General features: G+C 40.3%; 1 pseudogene; it reads left to right on the forward strand.

Annotated features, from left to right (window-relative positions):
* Positions 1-2472: 2472 nt before the first annotated feature.
* On the forward strand, positions 2473-8853 carry LOC126787356 (elongation factor 1-alpha-like; annotated as a pseudogene).
* The last annotated feature ends 7979 nt before the right edge of the window (positions 8854-16832 follow it).

Below are 16832 nucleotides of genomic sequence, written 5' to 3' on the forward strand. Positions count from 1 at the left end.
GAATAAGCGAAAACGTCATCAATACGTATAGTGGCTCGGTTTCGGACCGATTGCTCACTTGTGTAGTTCACTAAGATTTCGTTCTTATCTAGCCTCAAGCAAAGCTCCATAGCGTCCCATGATAACACTTGAGTTGATTCATGGACATAGCTGTAATCATATACAACTTCATACAATGGAGATTCACCATTGATGACGCGTTGTGCCTTAGTTATTTGCTTCTTTCTAGGCTTTCAATCCTTAGAGTTTATCAGTCTCCCCTTTTTCCTTTGAGGAGCCGAGGCCGAAGCTACTCCATGCTGGTCCATCTAGCATCCTCGCCATAAGTGGCACCGGTAACACCGCTGCGTATGGCTACCGTCCCACTGTCAGGGATTGTGCCAACTTTGCTAGGTCCAAGAGCTTGTCTTCCATGCCCGTATTTCGGGACATTCAACTGTGCCGATACATTTGTAGTGAGTATATTTGATCTCGTCACATTAGTAATATCTACAAAGCCGTCGGGCATCGAATCTGCGACTTTCTGGAGGTCGATAATGCGTTGCACTTGTAACTCACTTTAAGCAGTGCGGGGATCATAATGAGACATAATAAGGACACACCACGTCAATTGCTGACGTTCATTTGGAATGATAACATTCTCATCTCCCCCTAACGACGGGAAACATGTCTCATCAAAGTGACAATCTGCAAATCTTGCAGTAAAGAGATCTCCAATTGTTAGTTCCAAGTAGCGGACAATCGTTGGGGAATTATAGCCAACATAGATACCTAGTCATCTCTTAGGACCCATTTTAGTACGCAGTGGAGGCGTGATAGGCACATAAAGGCGTAACCAAATATACGTAAGTGTGAAATATTGGGTTGTAACCAATTACCATCTGGTACGCACTAAATGCTTGGTTAGCCATGGGTCTGAAACAAATAAGTATTGTTGCATGCAACACTGCATATCCCACGCATAGACTGGCATGTTAGTACCCATAACCATAGCCCGAGCAACAAGCTAAATACGCTTGATGGTAGCCTCTGCTAGATCATTTTGTGAATGAAGATGAGGAACAAGATGTTCAACTTCGATCCCAATAGACATGCAGTAATCATCAAAAGTTTTGGATGTGAATTCTACAGCATTATCCAAACAAATGGATTTGATAGGATAGTCAAGGTGATGAGCCCTAAGTTTGATGATCTCGACTAATAACTTAGCGAATGCAGCGTTCCTTATGGATAGCAAAGCGACGTGTGACCAACGCGTCGATCCATCAACCAATACCATAAAGTATCTAAAAGGTCTGCATTATGGTTGAATATGTCCACAAATGTCACCTTGAATGCGTTGTAAGAATGGAATGTTCTCGGTTGAAGCCTTAGCAAATGAATGACTTTTTTGAAATTTAGCAAGAGAACAAGCTTTGCATAATGAGCGATGGGCATCAGAGATGGCCATGGAGGCATTTGAAATCACGGGAGGCATCTTGTGAATGAGGGGATACCGCCACCGACGGCCTGAATGCCGTGGAGCTGCCGAAGGGGCAGGCTCAGCCTCACCGGGTGAGGTGGTCCTCCAATCACTTCCGGGACTTGAAAAATAGATGACCATGTGAATTATTAAGAATTCTAATCTTCATATCACGTCCAGGGTGCCCAAGACGGGTATGCATAAGAGTCTGAATCACAAAAGGTGTGTTCAACCGCATATGATGCAAAGATTCGAATGGAAGTAAGATACAAACCATTCCCGAGACTCTTCATCTTCTCTAAGATGCGGCGCTGGCCTACTTTCTCAGAGGTAACACAAAGATAGTCTTCTTCATTCTCAACATAAGTATCGAGGTGAAAACCATTGGGATGTATGTCCTTAAAACTTTGCAAGGTGCGGAGAGACTTTGGTGCATAAAGAGTGTCAACGACGTTGAGAGTCATAAAATTAGGCAACATAAAAGAAGCGGTGCCTCTACTTTGAAAGATAGATTATGAGCCAATCATTAAGTCATCGAAGAAGTCGAAAACACTAGATTCGTGAACAACTGCTTGTGCCGTAGAACAGTGTGGGTGGTTCCGCATCGATTTCGCCACGGAACATCTACAAAATGAAAATCAAGAGAGTCAGTGACTAGAGAACAATTCTGTACAATACACCGTAGAATATTATAAGAAAGAGAATCTGAACAAAGTGCGATCACATCGAATGTATCACATAGCAATAGTACTACATTCTTCACCTAAAGAGTTGGTAAAACATGGTATTGAAGCAGTGAAATACCAAACAATAAACAAGGGTGGTAGAAACCATCCAAAATCGGTGGGAAAATACATTTAAAGAGTGCCGGTGAGTGTAGATAACAGACTTCGACAAAACTGGAAAATTAACCAGAAATCCATGTCAAAAGAACTCAAAATCGGGTGAAATTTGGATTGCGAAAACATGGAAGAAAAACTTCTAGAAATATGTCGGAAAAATGACGAGAAATGACGAAACAATTGCTGGAAAACGGCGACACTGATTGCCGGAAAACCAGTCGGCGACAGCTAGAGCTGGCTAGTATGGAGGCCGGAGTTGCAGGTCTGACAAGGGATGCCGGCCAGAAAGCGGCCAAAATCCCAGAAAATGTTCCGGAAACGCCGGAACAGTAACCGGGTACAACCAAAAGGCTAAAACGATGTCAATTTTTGACGTTCAGAGGTCCATTTTCCATGTTTTAAGTTCTAAATTCACAATGTAGTGCTACTTGAGTCCCATGTAACCCACAAATGTCCAATTTAAAAACCACGTGAGTTATACATGATAGAGCGTTAATTAAAATGTCTATAATAAACCCTGTAAAATGTCATTGTTAGTATAGAATAAACAAGGATCGTTATTTCCGGGAAATTGAATGGAACTCTAAACTTTTAGGCTTAACAAATAATGGGCGGTTTGAGATTGATTATTAACTACTAAAATAAAACCTAAATTATTATTTACATGATCGACTTCTCTTTAACAAACTTAAACCAAATTTACCATTACACCACATATTACAAGTTCGAACCTATCATGCATTCTAATTCGACTAATAAACATACTTTTTAGACACCAATACAATTAGAGCCTTAGGGGATCATCTAATCATGCAAGATTTCAATTAACATTTAGATTGACTTATGGCCTAATCTAAATTTGCATGCAATCGAATTCAATAACACTTAGATAGTAGAAATCAAACAAGATTACATTTAAACACCAAATCTTTGTTGGAGACATGTTTCATGTATGGCGTTACCCACCATGGTTTCACATGCAAATTTCCATAATTTTTACCACTTTTAATCAACGCAAACCGAACCTACTTAGGGTATAATTTGATTTGTGTCAATATGGTTGATGAATCTAGCACTCAAACACAATCTTAGGGACTGCATCCAAGCACTAAATTCATATGCACATATCTGAAAATTATCTAAAAGTATGAGTGTAGACACATGAAATTTAATGAAGTAAATTATCTTCATTAAATAATTAAATCGATCAAGGACCCGAAAAAATTGCACACGTGGCCAAAAGTCAACAAAGTTGGTGCGGATCCAAATAAAACTCGTGTCAGCACATAAACGGATGATCGTAATCAAAGCTACGTGATTCCGACTTAAATAGAAAATTGAATGTTATTGACGATTCGAAATGGTAATCAGACATTTTATTAAATTAATAAATTCTTTAACGACTATAATTAAATCAACTATTTTCTGTTTAATTTAGTTATGAGAATAACTAATTTTTAATTAATCGGAAAATACATATTGATTTAATTATACAATTAAAGAAATTTATTATTTTAGTTTCATTAAAATATTCTACAAAATAGAAACCTTGACACTATAAATACACCCTTCAACATGAAGAGAGGGGGAGGGATTTCGAGGTGGAGAAGAAGGAAAAAAATCACTTGAGCAAGATCACTCTCGACAAATTCCGAAGTCTCTGAAATCCACGAAGAATCATCAAGCGGCCAAATCGCTCGTTCTTCATCAAATCCAAATCCAAACTCAAGTCCATGAAGAATCATCAAGCGGTCAAATCGCTCGTTCTTCATCAAATCCAAATCCAACCTCAAGAACACGAAGAATCATCAAGCGGCCAAATCGCTCGTTCTTCATCAAATCCAAATCTAAATCAAACTCAAATTCTCAAGATCAAGTGCACGTCACCCTTGAGCCAAGTCACATACAGAGATAGAATCAGAGGAGTTCCCAAAGATTGTAACCCCGCGCTTGATATTCAATAAATCACATTTTATTTGTACACGTGTCTGCATTCTCTTATTGATTTTCAGATTATCGTTCTACAAATTGGCACGCCCGGTGGGATATTTTTGGCCTCTCATCTCCTTCTTCGAAGAAATCAAATCCGTTTGTGCAATGGCTTCCAAGAACAACCAAGTCGTTCCAACAAAGAAATCCAAGTCCACAACTGCGAGGTTAAGCAGAGAGGCCGAGCTAGTCAAGAAGTCCAAGCAAACATCCTCCAAATCAAAGAATGAACCGATTGCCCTTGTCACCCGGAGCGTGGCTAGAGCTCAACCCATGACGTTCATGGCACTTGTTAGTAAGCCTCGTCAACCAGTCATCACCTTGGAGAGCTTGGGAGCAATAGAGCATGCCTTTCAAAGCGGGAAGAAGTAAGTGTCAAAGGAGAAGGATGCCGCGGCGGTATCAGCCACCAAATTTCCAACAATTTGAAGGTAAAGGAAACCCAAAGCAACATGTTGCCCACTTCGTGGAGACTTGCAGTAACGCCGGGACAGAAGGCGATCACCTTGTCAAGCAGTTCGTTCGCTCGTTGAAGGGAAATGCCTTCGAGTGGTATACAGACTTAGAGCCAGAGTATGTTGACAGTTGGGACCAAATGGAACGCGAGTTCCTTAATCGATTAAATAGTACAAGGCGGACGGTGAGCATGATGGAGCTAACTAACACGAAGCAACGAAATGATGAACCCGCGATTGGCTACATCAATAGATGGCGCTCACTTAGCCTTGATTGCAAGGACCGACTGTCAGAGGTGTCAGCCGTTGAAATGTGCATCCAAGGCATGCACTTTGATTTGCTATACATCTTGCGAGGAATCAAGCCTCGTTCTTTCGAAGAGTTGGCTACTCGAGCCCACGACATGGAGCTAAGCTTGGCAAGTCATAAAGGAAAGAATGAGTCCCTGGTTGACCAACGAACATATAAAGTTTTCGGAAGCAGATTTGACGATGTTGTGAAGAAGTCTTCCAAAGAATCAATGGTCATTAATACTGCACCATTTAAGATCTCTACGCGGGATAAGAAGGATTTCAACAAGGTGGAACCTCCTCGAACCTATGATAGGAGTAAACGCACGTTAAAGGAGATGGAGTGAAAGACGTACCCGTTCCCAGACTCTGATGTGGCAGGCATGTTAGAGGATCTGTTCGAAAACAAGATAATAGATCTTCCGGGGTGCAAGCGTCCAGAAGAAATGCATCGAGTCAACGATCCGAAGTATTGCAAATATCATCGCCTCGTTAGTCACCCTATAGAGAAATGCTTTGTTCTCAAGGATCTGATCATGAATCTCGCCAAGCAAGGGAGGATTGAGCTGGACGTTGACGACATTGCTGAAGTCAGTTACACTACCGTAACATTCGGGTCGTTCGAGCCAATTCCACTCTATTTTCACCCAATAAAAGCATCGTCCCATTTCACAAAGGAGGCATGCGAACATAAGGAACGACAAATAAGCAAGAAGAAAACGACTTGTAGTCAAGCGGAGAGCAACGAAATCTGAAGTCTTATCTCGCCGCGCATGTGGAGGCAGTATGTGTTGGAAGTGAATTCCAGGGATCAACACAAAGTGAAGTGACATACCATCATATTCACTGGCCATAAAAGAGATACCAACCTCGGTAATGGCGATGAGGATAACATTATACAAACCTCTTATCATATCACGGTGGCAGAAGCATATGTCGTAGAGGAAGACGATCATGAAGATTTTGAAATTGAAGTAGACGAAGCTCCTCCAGAACTTTAAGACGGGGGCAAGCCACAAATGCTACACCTTATTTTCTTGTCTATGGTGTCGAAGCCGTGTTACCATTAAAGAAAGAAATTCCGTCGTTGAGAATCGCTTTACAAGAAGGTCTCACAAATGAGGAAAATGTCAAGTTGCGCCTTCAAGAGTTAGAAGCTTTGGACGAGAAGAAGTTTGATGCACAACAACACCCGGAATGCTACCAAGCTCGGATGTCACACGCCTTCAACAAAGGTGTTCGACCACGGTCATTTCAAGTTGATGATTTAGTCCTTGATGTTCGAAGACCCATCATTATGACGCACAAGTCTGGCTCTAAATTCAAGTCAAAGTGGGATGGTCCTTCTGTCGTCAGAGAAGTTTACACCATTGGAGTTAACAAAATTGTGGCGAAAGACGGTTTGAGGATCGGTCCCATCAACGGCAAGTTCTTAAAGAAGTATTATGCTTGAAAACAAAAGAAAATGCTCCAAGTCCGCACGAGCCTAAACTGTACAAGATACCAAAAAAAAAACAAAGTATGCTCCAAGTCCGCATGAGCCTAAACTGCACAAGACACCAAAAAAAAACAAAGTATGCTCCAAGTCCGCACGAGTCTAAACTGCTCAAGACACTAAAAAAAACAAAGTATGCTCCAAGTTCGCACGAGCCTAAACTGCGCAAGACACACAAAAAAACAAAAAAAATGCTCTAAGTCTGCACGAGCTTAAACTGCAAGAGGCACACAAAAAAACTCATTGAACTACGTGATGACTTGATTCCTTCTTTAGAAGGATACGTAGGCATCTTGAGAATAACACTCTTAAGTTTAGTCACATCAAAAAAAAATATAAGGGTTTGATTGAAAAAAAAAGAAGAAGAAAGGAGCAAATCTTGATCATTCAAGTCTGTCACATCCAAGTCAAACCCTTGAAGCTGCTCCGACGCTCTTCAATCTCTGTTGCAGTCTGTTCTGGAATCTCTCGGATTTGGGATTTTTTCTTTGACTTGAAGCTGCTCCGACGTTCTTCAAAACTGGCTGGAATCTCTCGGATTTGGCACTTCTTCTTTGAATTGAAGCTGCTCCGACGTTCTTCAAAACTGGCTCAAATCTCTCGGATTTTGCACTTCTTCTTTGACTTGAAGCTGCTCCGACGTTCTTCAAAACTGGCTCGAATCTCTCGGATTTGGCACTTCTTCTTTGACTTGAAGCTGCTCCGACGTTCTTCAAAACTGTTCTGGAATCTCTCGGATTTGGCACTTCTTCTTTGACTTGAAGCTGCTCCGACGTTCTTCAAAACTAGCTCGAATCTCTCAGATTTGGCACTTCTTCTTTGACTTGAAGCTACTCCGACGTTCTTCAAAACTGGCTCGAATCTCTTGGATTTGGCACTTCTTCTTTGATTTGAAGCTGCTCCGACATTCTACAAATCTTCTGTTCTAGATCAATAAGTCTTGCATCGTGAAGAAAACTCTTGAAAACCGCCATGGTGAATGTGATGCGTAAAGCCTAACACGCTTTTGTTTACTGCTGTCAAGTCTATGAAATAAGAGCAGTTAAGCGATTAGGTCGTTTACGTTCTTCAAACTCTTGAAAGCCGCCATGATGAATGTGATGCATAAAGCCTAACACGCTTTTGTTGACTGATGTCAAGTTTATGAATTGAGAGCAGTCAAGCGATTAGGTCGTTTACGTTCTTCAAACTCTTGAAAGCCGCCATGGTGAATGTGATGCGTAAAGCCTAAAACGCTTTTATTGAGTCTGTCAAGTCTATGAAATGAGAGCAGTCAAGCGGTTAGGTCGTTTACGTTCTTCAAACCCGCCGAAAATCAACGTGTTTCGAAAGCAGATGGCTAGATTGACCGTGACTCTCAAATTTGTTTTCAAAATCCTACAAAAAAAAGAGGTCAAAATAAGAATGTGAAAATAAAAGTCAAAATCAGACCATGATCTTAAAAAAAAACTGGAGGCGAGCAATACTGTAGCGTAATCGTTACTGTAGCGGAACGACACTGTAGCAGAACGGGTACTATAGCGGACGGGCACTGTAGCAGACAACATCTTCTCTCTCTCTTTCTCCCTTTTCTTCTTGTCTCCCACTTCCGTTTTTTTTCTCCCTCCTTCTCTCTCTCTCTCTCTCTCCTTTTCCCTTTCTCTTTCTCTCTCTTTCTCTCTCTTTCTCTCTCTTTCTTCTTGTCTCCCATCCGTGTCTTTTTTTTCCTCACTCACTCTCTCTCCTTTTCCCTTTCTCTCTTCCCTTTCTCTTTCTCTCTCTTTCTTCTGTCTCCCACTTCCGACTTTTTTTTTCCCATTTCCGAAAATTCTCTTTTCTTTCTCTCTCTCTCTCTCTCTCTCGGCATCTTCATCTTCCTTTCTCCCAAGTGTGGTTGCTGCATCCAACTCCAAGGATAACCCATCTTCATCTTCCTTTCTCCCAAGTGTGGTTGTTGCATCCAACTGCAAGGATGACCCCGCCAAGGAGGCTTCTAACTTCACCTCCATGTTATCATCGTGAACCACCATGAACAAGATTGGAAATGGATATGCTCTAGTCCTTGACTGCCACACCTCCCACATTGCTGATTAAATTCGGTGAGATCTTGATCAAAAAGGAGATTGAGAAGGAGCCCATGTTCTTGAAGGATGGAGATGCCGGTACTGTTAAAGATGCTTCCCACCAAGCCCATGGTTGTCAACACTTTCTCTGAGTACCCACTTCTTGGTCGATTTGTTGTGAGGGACATGCGTCAGACTGACTGTTGCGGCTGGGGTTATTAAGAGCATTGAGAAGAATGATCCATCTCGTGCCAAAGTCACCAAGTCTGCTACCTGAAAAAAAGAACAAAAAAACCAGAGGATCGTCCCACTCGCTGCCTTTGTGCTCCTCTTCTATCTCGAACTTCTTGAGAGTGCGGCGGGCAAGGAGGAGGCCGGTGCAGTAGGCGGCGGCGGCGTTGGTGAGGCCGATGCTAAAGCCGTAACGGGGGAACTCATGAGAATAGGCGAAGGCGAGGACGAGGTTGCCGGAAATGGTGGCGGAGATGATATGAGCGACGATGTCCTTGTTGGTGAAGTGGACGACGAAGTGAACCGAAGGTTGTTTCCGGAGGCGAAAATGCAATATCAGGAGCTCCAGTGGACAACTAGTAGCTAATGTAGCTAGGAGAAGAGTGAACAACACAGTCATGTTTGGGGAAAAGAGTAAATTCGGAATAGGGGACTACCACTACTACTTGGTGGAGTTCAAGGCGGTGGAGGAGAGGAAGGTTGCTGTTGAGGACACCGTGCTCTCTTACAAGGCTGCTGCTGAGGACACCATGCTCCCTTGCAAGGCTGCTCAAGATGACATACGTCGTGCAATAGAAATGAAGCAGTGTCAGTGTGTGATGGTCCAGACAACAAGGGTACATGTATTTATAAAGAGAAAGCTTAGAAGATAAAGACTAAATGAATGCTTTAATACAGCAGTAGAACGTGATAGAGGGAAATCATAGGAGGTAGGAAAAGAGAATAAAACTGGAGATGGCTTTCTAATAAAAACCCATTTTGATACTTTCATGTCAGATGCTTTCAAAAGACAAAGACCACTTTGCTACTTTGATGATTCAAGGGGCATCTCTAAATAGTTTCGAATACCGAAAGTGTTCAAGGTGCCAAATTTTTCTGGTGGGCACGTGGTGAGGGTAAAACTATGGGACTCTATCACTAGTATACCTGATCATGAGTTTTTTTTTTCTGATCACATGTAGCAACTCCACAAATTAACAAGATCAAGTGCATACTTCAAGCTACGTCTTCGGTACGTGATGATGACATACCTGCAGCACGACTTAAAGTGGGTGCATTTGTAGACATATGAAATTTAATAAAGTAAATTATCTTCATTAAATAATTAAATCGATCAAGGACCTGACAAAATTGCACACGTGGCCAAAAGTCAACAAAGTTGGTGCGGATCCAAATAAAACTCGTGTCAGCACATAAACGGATGATCGTAATCAAAGCTACGTGATTCCGACTTAAATAGAAAATTGAATGTCATTGACGATTCGAAATGGTAATCGGATATTTTATTAAATTAATAAATTCTTTAACGACTATAATTAAATCAACTATTTTCTGTTTAATTTAGTTATGAGAATAACTAATTTTGAATTAATCGGAAAATACATATTGATTTAATTATAAAATTAAAGAAATTTATTATTTTAGTGTCATTAAAATATTCTACAAAATAGAAACCTTGATACTATAAATACCCCATTCAACATGAAGAGAGGGGGGGATTTCGAGGTGGAGGAAGATCACTCTCGACAAATTCCGAAGTCTCTCAAATTCACGAAGAATTATCAAGCGGCCAAATCGCTCGTTCTTCATCAAATCCAACCTCAAGTCCACGAAGATCATCAAATCCACGAAGAATCATTAAGCGGCCAAATCGCTCGTTCTTTATCAAATCCAAATCCAATCTCAAGTCCACGAAGAATTATCAAGCGGCCAAATCGCTCGTTCTTCATCAAATCCAAATCCAAATCAAACTCAAATTCTCAAGATCAAGTGCACGTCACCCTTGAGCCATGTCACATACAGAGATAGAATCAGAGGAGTTCCCAAAGATTGTAACCCCGCGCTTGATATTCAATAAATCACGTTTTATTTGTACACGTGTCTGCATTCTCTTATTGGTTTTCAGATTATCGTTCTATAATGAGAAAGATGATTAGAACACAATAATAGAAATACAAACTCAATAATTATGGGAAACCATCAGTTATGCAAAGATTCAAAAATCCAATAAAATAATCTGAAAATTTCGATTTTTAATACAAAACAATAATCCCATACAAACATCATACTACAATCTTCATAGACAAAGTATTGTAAAAAAATCAAAAACGAACAAACCCGTGGAGATGAGTTGCGAGAATCACATGGTGTAGGAACCTTGGAGGTGTGTCTTTAATGGTGATTTCGGTGGAGATGGAACTTGTATATGGAGGAGAATGGCTTGCTGTTTTTGGTAAAGGATGTTTGAGGTAGTATTTTGGTAGATTTTTGGCTCTTGAATGCAAATGAGAAGTGATCCTTTATTTGAGAGGTGAAGTCATGTATATATAGAGGAAAGAGGGAGGAAGTTCATATAATCAATATCATGCTTTATTCCCTAAATCATGCCATGTTTTATTCCATAAATCATGCCATGTTTTATTCCCTAAATTATGTCATGTTTTATTCCCTAAATCATGTTATGCTTTATTCCCTAAATCATGCAATGTTTTATTTCCTAAATCAAGCCATGTTTTATGTAATTAATGATCATCTTCTATTTAATTGTTGCATGGTTTGGCTCAATCTCTTTTTATTTAATTATCTCTTCAATCCAATCTGAAAATAAGAAAATCTTCAATCCAATCTGAAAATAAGAAAATAAAATCATAAGTAAGAGATAATTAGTTTCAAAACCTAACAGGGATTCCTAGTCAAACTAGGACTCTAGACCAATTATGCGTTTTTAACTCATGTAAGCACAAAAATGCATCAAATACCGCTCAAGACTCTTACTACGACTCAATGACTCAATAGTACAACAATAAGGACTAAGCAAAGTACAAATTGAGGTAAAAACATGTTAAGAACGTCGCACAAAGTGCTCCTATGAATACATGTTGACCATCATGCTAAGTGTAAGGTTTATAAAATTCTCAAAGAGATCGACTTGTAAACAAGAAATTGAGAAATTTTATTGAATGCCAATCTTTAATACATTACACACAAACTTCCAATTTCATTAGCAAAAGACTATTACAAACTCAATGAAAATAACAATGGCGGTCGGCCATAACAATACTTAAAATCATAAAGCTAGAATAAGCTAAAAGCGACTAATCAAAGTCGAGAGTATCTATTATAGGGGCTGGAGGCTTAGCCTTGGAAGCAAGGGGCTCAGGCTTCATGGAGATATGGTGAGTCTCGATCTCAGAGTCCTCATCCACATGATTCGATTCGGGTGTAGAAACTTCTTACAGGTGGAGTATGCCTTGATCATTTCTTTGTTAGCGCAGCAATTGCGATTAAAGTGCTTGAAGGAGCCACATTTGAAGCATGAAGACTTGCCATTACTGAAATTAGAGGCATGAGGAGGCACACGGCCTCCTTGAGGTTTGGGATGGGGACAACCTCCCCCGGAGGGTGTGACGCCACCACCATCACTGGTCCAAGTGTTGGACTTGGACCGAGAATGGCCTAGTTGCCTCCCACTACGAGAATTGTTGTTTTGTTGCTGGTATGGAGCGTTTCTTGATTGATTCTTTTGCTTATGAGCTTTCCCATAGTTAGACTGTGGTGTAGCAATATTTTTAGTGCCAATAGATCTAGTGTTATTGTTGAGTAGGATCTCAGAATGCCTCTCCTTCTTTTCCAAGAGTGCCATTAAGTCGACGAAAGTTTGGATCTTCCATTCCTCTACATAAGTGCAGTACGTCTGAGCTTGAACCTCATAGTTGATTGCAAACGTGTCAAATGTCTTATTGAGAAGATCTAGGTCGGTCTTAATGACACCAACAGTGCCAAGGTCGGATTGCAAGCATAACATATCTTGATTGAAGTCGTCCACTCTCTTATAGTCCAATGGACGAATGTTATCCCATCTACCGGTTAATTCATGGAGAACCTTATCATGAACGTTGTTGTACCGCAAGCGAAGTTTGTCCCATAATTCTTTAGGATCTTTTACATTCAAGTATTGCCTCTTGAGAGTTGCATGGATGTGGCGTCTCATGAAGATAAGACCTTGAGTCTTGGTCATAGGTGGGAAATTAGCAGGAGGGTCAGCAAACATGCCTTGGATCCCTCGGGTCTCAAAAGCGAGCTCCATGTCGGAAACCTAGCGGTGTACTCCTTGCCTTCTAGATCAAGAAGGTCAAATTCCGGTCGCGATGGCGATGACATCTACAAAACAAATACGAAATCTATTAGATTCAAGTATAACAGGGATGACGTATATGGTCACAAGAAAAATCGATGCAAACAGCAATACTCACGATCGCACCCAAAACATCGGTGCACTCAAGCGACCACACAAAATCGATTAACTTCCATTTCAAAAAAATCGTGACTCCCCCAAGACCATCACACGAAAAAAAACATCGACCAAAGAGAAGAGTGAAAAGTTCTCTCGTTTGGCCTCATCCGCGGTATAAGAACGGCGGATGATTGAAGTAAGGTGAATATTGCCCGATATAGTATATCTATACGTTCAAAAAGCGGGAATGTGAATTAAAAATTAACTTTGAATGTGTGGAGAAGACGGAAGTAGCTTCTCTTGAGCGAAGATGTTGCTTTCTAGGTTCGCGTTGCTTGCGTGAATATGTCGGAAGAGCAATCTTGAATGCTCTGATGTGGAGTCTTGCGGGGCAAAAAGTTGATTTTGCGGGGCGAATGTGGAGGAGACCTTGCGGAGCTGTGGGGTTCTGGGCAGAGGTTGCAAAGGGCTGTAGGGAGCGACATGCGGGATACAAGCAGGGGGAGTTTCCGATGAGGAGCGTCAGCAGGAAAGTTGCCGGATGTCGAAGACAAAAGCGGCCAACGAAAAAAAAAAAGGATTTCTAGGGCTCTAAATATTCAGGGTTTTAGGGCAAAGTGTGTGATAACGTGGTGCATGATGAAATACCTGTATCTTTATTTAATGATATGAGGGCTTATATATAGGCATTACAAAACCACAATCCCGTAGGATTCAGAGTCATAATCTATTACAGAGATGCGAATTTATCTCTAATAGGAAACCTAATAAGGCAAAGACACACACAAGGATAGAATAGTAATTCTTCCAGAATAGATGTAAATTAATTGAAACATTTTCTTTAAAAACTTTCTTTTTAAATTCAATATGTCATATAAGGACACGGTTGTAAAAAGAAGTTGGTGAAATAAGCAAATTTAAAGTTAAATTTAAAATATGGAGTGAAATAAGTAGATATGGTGAACAAAGTAGATCGTTGGGTGACAATAGCCGTACCTTATTTTTATTTCTTTTTTCTGGAATTGAAGGAATAATAGCTCTTGGTTATAAACTATGATGCACGAACACGCCATTTAGGTAGCGTGTCGCGTGTCCGACACGGACACTGGCACACTCAGACACGCTCTAAAATGAAATGGACACACGCGTATCTGTATTGGACACACAATTAAGGAGGACACGGTGGGCATTTTTGTCCAGACAAAGTTTTGGGACCAAAGATCAGCTCCTTGCTCTCACTACACAACCTCCTTGCTTTCAACCTTCGACCACTTCTTCCCAACTGTCGTCGCCACTGAGCCTCTTCCTCTGGTCATCACCACCGCCAAGGGCGATCTCTTCAGCAAGGTAAGAATTTAAGATGTTTTTGGTTTGTGAACTTGTAAGATTAATTGAGTTATGGGTGTAATCGAGTTATGAATTTCTGGGTTATGGTTGAATTGAATTGAGTTATGATTATGGAGTTATGGGTGTAACCGAGTGCATGTCCTCTCTCATTCATCATCATAGTTTGGTCTGCTGGCAATTAATCTATAAAGTCTTGTAGATCACTGTGAACTTAGCTCAATGGCTTTCATTGATATAACCTTCTAAGATCAGTCCAAATGCAATGAGAATCTAACGAAAATATCCATAATTGTTTAGTAATCAAATGGGTCAGATCTAAAATTGTAGCAATTCTCAAATTCTGTCTCGGCAAGTTGAACTACCACTCATTTGTTTTTTCTCTCTATAAAATGCAATAATCATATTCAAAATGTTAATTTACTTTTGAACAATGAAGTAATGAATTGCATCTTCAGATTGCTAGTTTTCCTGTAATCTATAAATTTTGTGTAGATCACCGTGAGCTTTTGGTTCAGAATGCAGCAATTCTCACATTACATCTGTTTATATTGAGCTTCCACCCATTTGTTTTAATTCTCTTAAAAACCAGTAATTAGCTTCAGAATGCTACCTTACTTAAAGACTTAAAGTTTATCAGAGTGCATTGGTTTCATGATTTAACTAGGCTGCTGCTGCTGCTACTGCGAATGGTATTTCTCAAATCTCATAATTGACTGCTAAAACCATGGGGTTTATTTTTTTGACAATGCACAAAAGTCTCAGAATTGTGCTTCTATGTTCATCCCTTCTTTGTTTTGTCTTTTCTTATTTACAGTTTTTGTCTTTTTGGACAATTGTATTTGTATCGCTACGATATATTGAAATTTTATAGGTCTAGTCAGGAATGATGCTAGTCTTAGTTTTCCACATTACATCAAATCTTTGTGTAATGTTGTAACTTGTAAGTAAAATGATTCATTACATTTGACCTCCCACCTAACTAAGAACACATTTAGGTGCACAAAGCCAGCTTGTCTGCTCTGGAGTCGGAACCTTTTACTCTATCGAGTTGGAGCTACTTCAATATGTTGTGTTGTTTGTAATGCAGTCACCGCTGTGCCATCGCCTGGTATTTGCTGTATATTATGTGTCAATCTAGATTGCATTGTCATTGGGTGATCAATTCTGTTCGATCTATTTTTGACTATAAATTAAGGAAGTCTAAGCCTAACCACATTTAACTGTGACACTGAATTATATGCACAATTGGAGGGGTACTTATTTGATGATGTTGATGATGTTGTTGTTGATGATGATGATGATGATGATGATGATGCTATTGAAATGGAGAACATTGTGGAGGATGACATTGAAATGTGAATGAAGTTATTAGTTATTTGTATTTGAATTTCGTTATGTATTATGTTTGAAGTTTGAAACTTTGTTGGACTTGTATTTGGAATTTGAGATGATGTTGTTCTAATTTTAGAAACTATATTACATATTTTTTCTTAATTAGGTATATGTTTGAGGATGAAAATCCTTGTATATTATTGAATGATATGGGGGCCTATATATAGGCATTTACAACACCACAATCCCGTAGGATTCGGAGTCCTAATCTACTACGGAGATGCTAATCTATCTCCTAACAGGAAACCTATTAGGCTAAGACACACACAAGGGTAGAATAGTAATTCTCCCGGAACACTCCCCCTTGTGTCGCATGCCTAGGTTGCATGGTGCACACATCGTTGCCTCGGTAAAAACCTTGTCAAGCAAAACAAAAACCTCTTGGGTAAAACAAAAGCTTCATCGAAGGGAAAAAGAGCACAACGCACAAACTACTTAAGGATCTTAACATGTGATGTAGACTCCCCCTGAAGTCTACCAAACTCTAGTGTTCCGATAAACGACGCATGCCAATGCTCTTCACATGTTTCACAAAAGTAGATTTAGGCAAAGACTTGGTGAACAAATCCGCAACATTGGATTCTGAACTCACTTGATTGATCTGAACATTCAAGAACTTCTGTTGTTGAACGTTGTAGAAGAACTTAGGCGAAATATGCTTGGTGTTGTCTCCCTTGATGAAACCTAACTTCGTCTGCTCTATGCAAGCAGCATTATCTTCATAAATGCACGTAGGTTGATCAGTTGTAGAGACTAATCCACAAGAATCACGAATATGGCGAACAAGTGATCGTAGCCAAACACATTCTTTCACTGCTTCATGGAGAGCGATGATCTCCGCGTGATTCGAAGAAGTAGCAACAAGAGATTGCTTTGTGGATCTCCAAGATATCGCCGTATTCCCAATGGTAAACACATAACCGGTTTGAGAACGAGCCTTGTGAGGGTCAGAGAGGTACCCTGCGTCGGCATAACCAACTAACAAGTTGTTTGGAGTCTTTACATCGGGGGAAAGAGCTGTACGGGACCGGTGGCTGCTCTCGGCACCGCGC

This window comes from Argentina anserina, chromosome 3 (assembly GCF_933775445.1).
Source record: "Argentina anserina chromosome 3, drPotAnse1.1, whole genome shotgun sequence".
Classification (NCBI taxonomy): domain Eukaryota; kingdom Viridiplantae; phylum Streptophyta; class Magnoliopsida; order Rosales; family Rosaceae; genus Argentina; species Argentina anserina.